The following is an 8,186-nucleotide window of genomic DNA, read 5'->3' on the forward strand; positions in this document are numbered from 1 at the left end:
TAGTAATTAACAAATCCTAAAAAGGACCACAACTTTGTCATGTCCTTTGGCCTTGGGGCATCCACCAGTGCTTGTAATTTCTCAGCACCCTTGTGTGTCAGTGGTGTGACCATAGTAATTGACGCTTGTTTTGAAGAATTCTCACTTGCTGTATTGTGCTCTTGGCCTATATTCTACTTTTTAGCACTATCTTGATATTTTGGAGATATTCTTTGTCATCCTTACCAGTAACAATGATGTCATCCAGGTAACAATGAGGCCTATGCAATCTTGCAGCATCTGGTCCATAGCTTCCTACAAGAGTGCAGGTGCACAAGCTACTCCAATAATAAGTCTATTATAGTGACAAAGCCCTTTGTGAGTATTTAAGGTGAGAAGTCCTGTTTATAAACCTGTGGTTTTCATCTGTTTCTGGCTTTCTTTTTAATTCAACCATCTTTCTCTCCCCTTTCTGAAGAAAAAAATGTACAGTAATTCAAAATGTCTCTCTCTCCCCTTATGATGAACAAAAATGTGCTGCATTTTTTGAAAAACTAAAATGTCTTGCTGCGCTTCAACAGATATGTAGTCATCTTGCGTTCGTTTTCAAATTTACTCATCGCCACTGATATGTTTTGTAATTCCAAAACGTAAAACTAATTGCAAGAAAATCAAGGAGCTGGGGATAACTCTTGTGTATTTAGTTTTTACTTTAGTGAGGTGCGTAAATATGACGTGGTTGATGTGCTGATGTTTGCCATTCACGTACTTTTACAAATAACCTGTAGTGAATTATATAAACACCAAAGAATGTTTAATCAACAATGTATTTACTATAGTATTACAACATCAAATACACAACATGGTGGTTTCCTGTATCTTCTTCCTGATGGTAACAGTGAGAAGAGAGCATAGCCTCGATAGTGGGGATCCTTGATGATAGATCTACATTGTATTGGATTTTCCTTTCAAGGGCATTTGTATTTCCATACCAGGCCATATGCTATCCACAGCACATTTATAGACGTTTGACAGTTTTAGATGACATGTCGAATCTTCGCAAACTTTTCAGAAAGTAGAGGCACTGCTGTGCTTTCTTTGTAATGGTGTTGGATCCAGGACACATCCTCTGAAATGATAATACCGAGCAAATTAAAGTTGTGGACCTTCAGAAGAGGACTGACTCATGAACCTTGAGTTTCCTTCTCCTGTAATCAATAATTAGCTCTTCAGTTTTACTGACGTTGAGTGAGAGGTTGGTGTTGAGGCAACATTCAGCCAGATTTCCAATCTCCCTCCTATGTGCTGATTCGTCACTACCTTTAATTCGGCTCATAATCAACAACATTAGGTATGGCATTGGAGCCGTACCTAATCTCACAGTCATAAGCATAAAGCAGGTAGAGCAGGAAGCTAATTACACAGCCTTGCAGCGCACCTTGTGGAGATGTTGTTGCCAATCCAAACTGACTAGGGTCTGCAAGTGAGAGAATTGAAGATTCAATTTCTGCCTTTGAGCAGGTAGGAGGAGGAGAGTCAGATGATCAGATTTCTGAAAATGTGGTCTCGCTACAGAACGCCGACATTCTCAATGGTAGAGGAGCAGTGGTTTTAATGTGTTGGGACCCCTGTTGCTGCAGATGATATGTTTGCCCAAGCAGTAAGTAGAACATCTCCATCCACTAACACACCCCACCACACCCCCTACCACCACTACTTTATAATTTCCTGTCAGCAACCTTATGTAGAGACACTCTGCACCTAGTGTCAGTTTATGGAAATATAATCAACCTTTGTATATAAGCTATTTTATGTATTTCTATTTATTGGTTTTTATTATTGTGTTCCAAATCTTACTTTTTTGTACTGCATCAGATCCAGAGTAATAATTAGGTTGTTTTCCACTTTCATACTGGAAAAAATCTTTGAATATTTGAAGGTTGAGCCAACATTTAATTTCATATCCTTAGTTGCCCTTGAGAAATAAGTTGCTCAGAGAATTAAGTTTTGAATGGCTGTATGTATGCAGATTCTTTTCTTGACATCTCTTAACAAAAGGTGAACCAAGTGTTGTCTGAAGCTATTGCACAATCACTTTGACTGTGAAGGCACCAATAATTCAGTCAACTCATTCAGCCAAGTCTGAATCCACAGTTATTGTTTGGTTTATGGTGCTTATGCCTTTCTCAGGCAATATCCATTAGAAAATCAATTCCCTCTAATTTGGACATTTTTTGTGACAAATGAGTAGGCTCTTCCTCTCTAGGTGAAATATGTTTTGATGTTTCTGATGATTTACTGTGAGTTTTTTCCAGCTCTGCCAACATGGCCCCGGTAGAAATCTGGGAACAATGAAATGGTTGTGTTAATAAATGGCACGGACTCAATTCAGGGAGCCACGGGTGATCTGTGAATCATCATCTGGGCAGAATTATGGGCATGCATTCATCAGATCACTGACAGTCTGTGCAGGGTAGCAGCAAAATACATCACAGTAAGGAAGGATTGAGGTGAGGCCATTTAGGACCAAAGGCATTTTGAATTCTATAAGGTGAAGGGTATAATTGATGGCAAGTTATGAGACCTCATATTGAAAATATTATATTAGAAGACCTAACTGACTGTTGACTCTCAATATTCTGACCCTCCACTCTCTAGGACAACCAAAAAAAGTACTATCATACAAAGATAGCAGAAATTGTTTGGCTAAGCTGACGGTATATTATTGGGCAACACACATCAAAGTTGCTGGTGAACGCAGCAGGCCAGGCAGCATCTCTAGGAAGAGGTGCAGTCGACGTTTCAGGCCGAAACCCTTCGTCAGGACTAACTGAAGGAAGAGTGAGTAAGAGATTTGAAAGTGGGAGGGGGAGAGAGAGATCCAAAATGATAGGAGAAGACAGGAGGGGGAGGGATGGAGCCAAGAGCTGGACAGGTGATTGGCAAAGGGGATATGAGAGGATCATGGGACAGGAGGCCTAGGGAGAAGGAAAGGGGTGGGGGGGGGGGGAGAAACCCAGAGGATGGGCAAGGGGTATAGTCAGAGGGACAGAGGGAGAAAAAGGAGAGTGAGAGAAAGAATGTGTGTATAAAAATAAGTAACAGACGATCCTCTCATATCCCTTTTGCCAATGACCTGTCCAGCTCTTGGCTCCATCCCTCCCCCTCCTGTCTTCTCCTATCATTTTGGATCTCCCCCTCCCCCTCCAACTTTCAAATCTCTTACTCACTCTTCCTTCAGTTAGTCCTGACGAAGGGTCTCGGCCTGAAACGTCGACTGCACCTCTTCCTAGAGATGTTGCCTGGCCTGCTGCGTTCACCAGCAACTTTGATGTGTGTTGCTTGAATTTCCAGCATCTGCAGAATTCCTGTTGTTTGGTATATTATTGGGAATGGTTATCTCACTTATAGAAAGACACACAGGGTACTTGAAAGATGTTTGTATTATAATGGTGTATAAGGTATCATTTTGTGTTGAGAGATTTGGGAGGGGTCTTCAGTGATCCAACTTACATTCTTCCTACAAGCTTGAGGGTCCACACCAGCACTGGAATTGATACAATATACCAAAGTTACTTTCAAGATTACCTTTAGTGATATAGTGATACTTCAAATCACACTCAAATACCAAGTAGAGACTGGTGGTAGAAATTCTTGTCTTGTTGACCGGATGCTGGAAAACTGTTGTTAGTCAGGTGCTAGAAAACCAATGTGGTCCCAAGAACAATTAAGATTCATACAAAGTGTGTAGAATTTTAAACGACATTGCATAGCCATTACTTCTTGAGTTATTTTGTTCTGCAAATTTCTTCAAACAGGGCTGTATGCTGTAATTTTCTGTTTCATATTTTATGTAGGTCTTCAAGGTTGTTGTAATTATTATTTACAATATTCACCAGTTTCCACAGCCTTTTTTGCAAGAAGTGATTGGTAGTGTGTAGTATGATATGTCTCTCCATGTGGTGGTCGTGTGGTCGAGGATGTTAAGCTACAGAACCCATCAGTACATAGGTTATTGACATAGATACAGAATATAAATACCATGAAAATTAGATTTTGGCAGCTGCAGTACAGCACATTAGAAACATGACAGAGATAAATTATTGTAAACTTAAATTCAATTATTTGTAACCTACACAATAAAATAAACATAATGACATTAGTGCAAATTGAGAGAAAAAGAAATATAGTACAAAGTTGTATCAGAGTTTTCTGGTCAGTTCAAGAACTGGTGGAGATGGGGATGAAGACAGAGTTTGCTATATACCACATAGAATATAGAGTCTGTATTCTGTCACACCAAAGATTTCAGTTACAATTATTTTAATCTGGTGCCTGCTTTCCACAACCCCATTGAGTTACCTAGGTTGGGCAAAAACATGTTTCATTGACATAATAATGAACTTTCTTATAACAATGATACAGATTTAGACATCAGAAGATTAAGAGGCTGTGTGATTTATTTTCATAAAATGAATATGTCATTAAACTTTGCAAGGAAGTGAATGACAAAGGCTATTATAATTATGTAAGATAAAACCATCAGCGTGTCATGAAAAGAGGATATCTCACACTTTCAGGATTGCTTTCTCCATAATAGCCTTCAAGGAGCTCCACATAAATACTCCTTGTTCTCACAAAGGTAATCAAGCAAATTTCCAGGACAGCCATCCAGGACAAACAGCAGGGATACAGAGGGCAGCCATGCCAAGTAACCAGTATAAATCTTTTACATTAGCAAGCAGTATAAGGATTACCTTCAGTGCCAAATTTAGAATCTAAGGCTTCCGTTGTGTATCTGGGTCTTAACAGTGTTTCTCCTCTTTTTACCTGAGTGGGTGGAAAAACACAGACATCCGCATAAATCAACTGGCGTACTTCTGTCAGCTACGACAGTTTCTCTGGATAGTTTAGAAATTAACTTGATTAAGTATCATATCTACTTTGGTGTCTTTTTAGTGTGATAGTGCTTGTTTATACAACAGTCAAAACCCAGGGATATAAATCAGGTTCAAGTATGACAATAGCTGGGAGATGTGAGATTCCAGGAGGTCTTGCTGATTTTAGTGGCAATGACTAATAATTTGCTAAACAGATCTATTGGCCACAGTCAACTGTTCCGTAGCAGGTTGGCAAAGTTGACAAAGGATGTAGTACTGAGGCTTTATAAGGCATTGGTCAGACCATACTTGGAGTATTGTGAGCAGTATTGGGCCTCTTATCTAAGGAAACGTGTGCTGACATTAGAGAGGGCCCAGAGGAGGTTCACAAGAATGATCCCAGGAATGAAAGGTTTAATATATGAGGAACATTTGTTGGCTCTGGGTCTGTACTTGCTGGTGTTTAGAGGAATGAGGGGATCTCATTGAAACCTATAAACTATTGAAGGGCCTAGATAGAGGGGATGTGAAGGGGATTCTTCCTATAGTGGGGGAGTCTAGGACCAGCTTCAGAATACAAGGATGTCCCTTTAGAACAGAGATGAGGCGGAGTTTATTTAAATAGGGGGCAGTGAATCTATGAAATTCATTGCCACAGATGGCTGTGCAGGTCAAGTCATTGGGTATATTTAAGGTTGATAGGTACTTGATTTTTAAGGGTTTTTGATTAAAGTTTATGGGGAGAAGGGAGGAGGGGGGTTGAGAGAGATAATAAATCAGCCATAACAGAATGTTGGAGCAGACTCGATGGGTCGACTAACATAATTCTGTTCCACCATTCTGCCTTATGGTCTGAAGTTGAGTTTTGGGGTGGGGTGGTAAAGACACCGAATATTATTGTCTGATTTTGGGATTTATAAGTAGGAAGAAGGAGGGTTAATGGTCTGACTGGTCAAGGGTGGTTCCATGAAGGTGTGCTTATAACTTCATATTGGAAAGGCTTGTGACAAATACATCCAGACCCAACCCCTTCCTGCAGAAAATGGGCTTCCAGAACCCTGGAAATTCCCATCCTGAGAGTTAAATAGAAGTTTAATTTGTTGAGCAAAGCAGCCTTATTAAAATAGGTGTTTCTAGAGACCATATTAGTCATCTGCTTTCCAACATACCTCTCTGGTAAAACATGAAGATTGTAGACAGACTATGTTTAGCTAACTCTTTATTGTGACATCAGAGGTTAATATTCCCTGACCAACTTGCAATAGTTTTACTTCTTCAAAATAAATTACATTTATAATAATACTGATTAACTGTGCATAACTCTAGCAAAAAGAGAATAAGCATGAAGGAAATGCTGTGATTTAGTGACAGTAACTTTAGTAGGATCTCCATATATCTTAGATTTGTGAACTTCTTCCCATCACTCACTGCACAGTTACCTAGCAAGGAAGGCAGTGTCAGAAGTGCATTATCAAAAGAAACACGAGAGAGATTTTCACATTAACTACAACGTTATTTCCACACAGTACTGCCAATGGCCAGGCCACTGACACTGTGGTTCGATAAACTCGGCTTGTATTGATGGCTCTGTGTGACATGATGTTTAAGATCTGATTGGTCACATGGAGGGAACTCTTTTCTGTTTGTGTGTTGAGTGAAACATAAAAGGTCAGAACTTTAAAGACCTATTTCTTTATGAGAGAAGTGGGCAGGGGGATGATAGCAGCTGGAAATAGTGGGAATGGAGGTAGATGACGTATGCAGAACAATTGAACTATCGTCTGTAAAAATAGTAGATGGTTATTCAATGAAAATTTTCAAATCAGGAATCAATGCATTTTTGTTAGCCAAGGGAATTACAGAATATGATGGTAGCAAGTTACAGATCAACAATGATTTTATTGAATTGCAGATCAAATAAAAGGGAGTGAAAACTCCAGGTGTATTCATAATTTTATGTTTATACTTTGGGAAGGATAACAGGTGTAACTCTCGCTTCAGCTAGCGGCTTAATATAGGGGATGATGCCCCCCACCTGGCCCAGCCAAACTTAAAAAATCTTGTTTGGGTGGCTGCTGCATGATGTGTCCCCTGTTACAAATCAGTACCACGAAATAGCAAACAGTACACAATATGCGATTAAACAATTGAGCTTTATAATTCTTAATTTTACTCTATGGTTAGTAAAGAAAACAAAAAGAAAAAGGGCCCATTCTCATGAAACAGTCTAATGCACAAGGTTGGAACTCTCTGATAGGCCGCTCGTCCACCATTGACCTCCTCCGATCGTCACTGACCTTCAGACCCTCACTCCAAGCCCACTCCGTCCGGCCGTCTACCAACTCTCTCCATTTGAGTCCTCTCTCCTCATCTCTCCCCGGCAAAAGACTGCGAATTCCCAGCTCCCAGACACACAACAAAAATCAACATCCTGCTCATTGGCCAACATGCCCCGTTATCTCCAGTCATAACCCAAACATTGCTGATACAGAGGAACCATTGCCTTAGCAGTGGAATGTTAAAGAGAAGCCATTACATTAGCAGTGAAACCTTACAGCGTGTTATACAGGGATTATTAAACGCTTGGTGATGCTTGTCTATGGTGTTCAATGATGGCAGGAAACCCATGTGGGACTGTAGATAAGCCATTGCACTGCGGCAGTTCCACTCTCTCAACCTCGGAAGTCCAGGTCCAGTGATAAGAACAAGTGTCACAAGTGGGCTCTTTCTTGGTTGTAGTGGATGATCATGACATCTTCTGTGCCTTATCACATGCTTTGCTCTCCATAAAATGTTATAGAGCCACCTTCCTGGCCATTGGACTTCAGTGTAGATCTCATCCGCCCAGTCCACTGGTGCTGACTCTGCATGCTAGGACAGGCATATCCCTGTCTCACCCGGGTACGAGAGTGCCAGCTACCCTCACCTGGTTTAGCGTGCTTGCCGAAGCGGTGTACCAGGGTGAGGTTGCTGTCACAGGCAACCAGCTAATTGGAACCACAGGTGAGGGCTGAATTTCCGGTGGGGACCGAAAGTGAGAGAGTTGCCCCAGAATGGGCATGATAAGCCATGCCATTTCGCCAGCGATTCTGCCCCTCCCTAGACACTCCATATATTCCTTTAGAAAGTTTAATGATTCAATTTATCAAAGATTTTACCAATGAAAAATGTTCCTGAAGAGAAAGAATCAATTACTCTGAAACTTTGCTCCTTGTCCATTTAATAATTTCATATTTTTCCTCATGTAACTTGCCTTTGATCAAGCATCTAAAGGATCTAGCCCCACTGGACAACTGGGAGTTCCAGGAACGTAGTACAAAGTTCAGG

The 8,186-nt window shown here is 40.6% G+C and overlaps 1 long non-coding RNA gene across 1 annotated transcript; it reads right to left on the minus strand.

The window, feature by feature from the left end:
• Positions 1 to 853: 853 nt before the first annotated feature.
• Positions 854 to 7,239, minus strand: LOC134355425 (uncharacterized). The gene is made up of 3 exons (XR_010020067.1): positions 7,157 to 7,239; positions 4,737 to 4,809; positions 854 to 1,108 (listed from the first exon to the last, which is right to left on the minus strand). It is a non-coding gene; the product is annotated as an uncharacterized LOC134355425 (long non-coding RNA).
• Between the last annotated feature and the right edge of the window lie 947 nt (positions 7,240 to 8,186).

This window comes from Mobula hypostoma, chromosome 1 (assembly GCF_963921235.1).
Source record: "Mobula hypostoma chromosome 1, sMobHyp1.1, whole genome shotgun sequence".
Lineage (NCBI taxonomy): Eukaryota > Metazoa > Chordata > Chondrichthyes > Myliobatiformes > Myliobatidae > Mobula > Mobula hypostoma.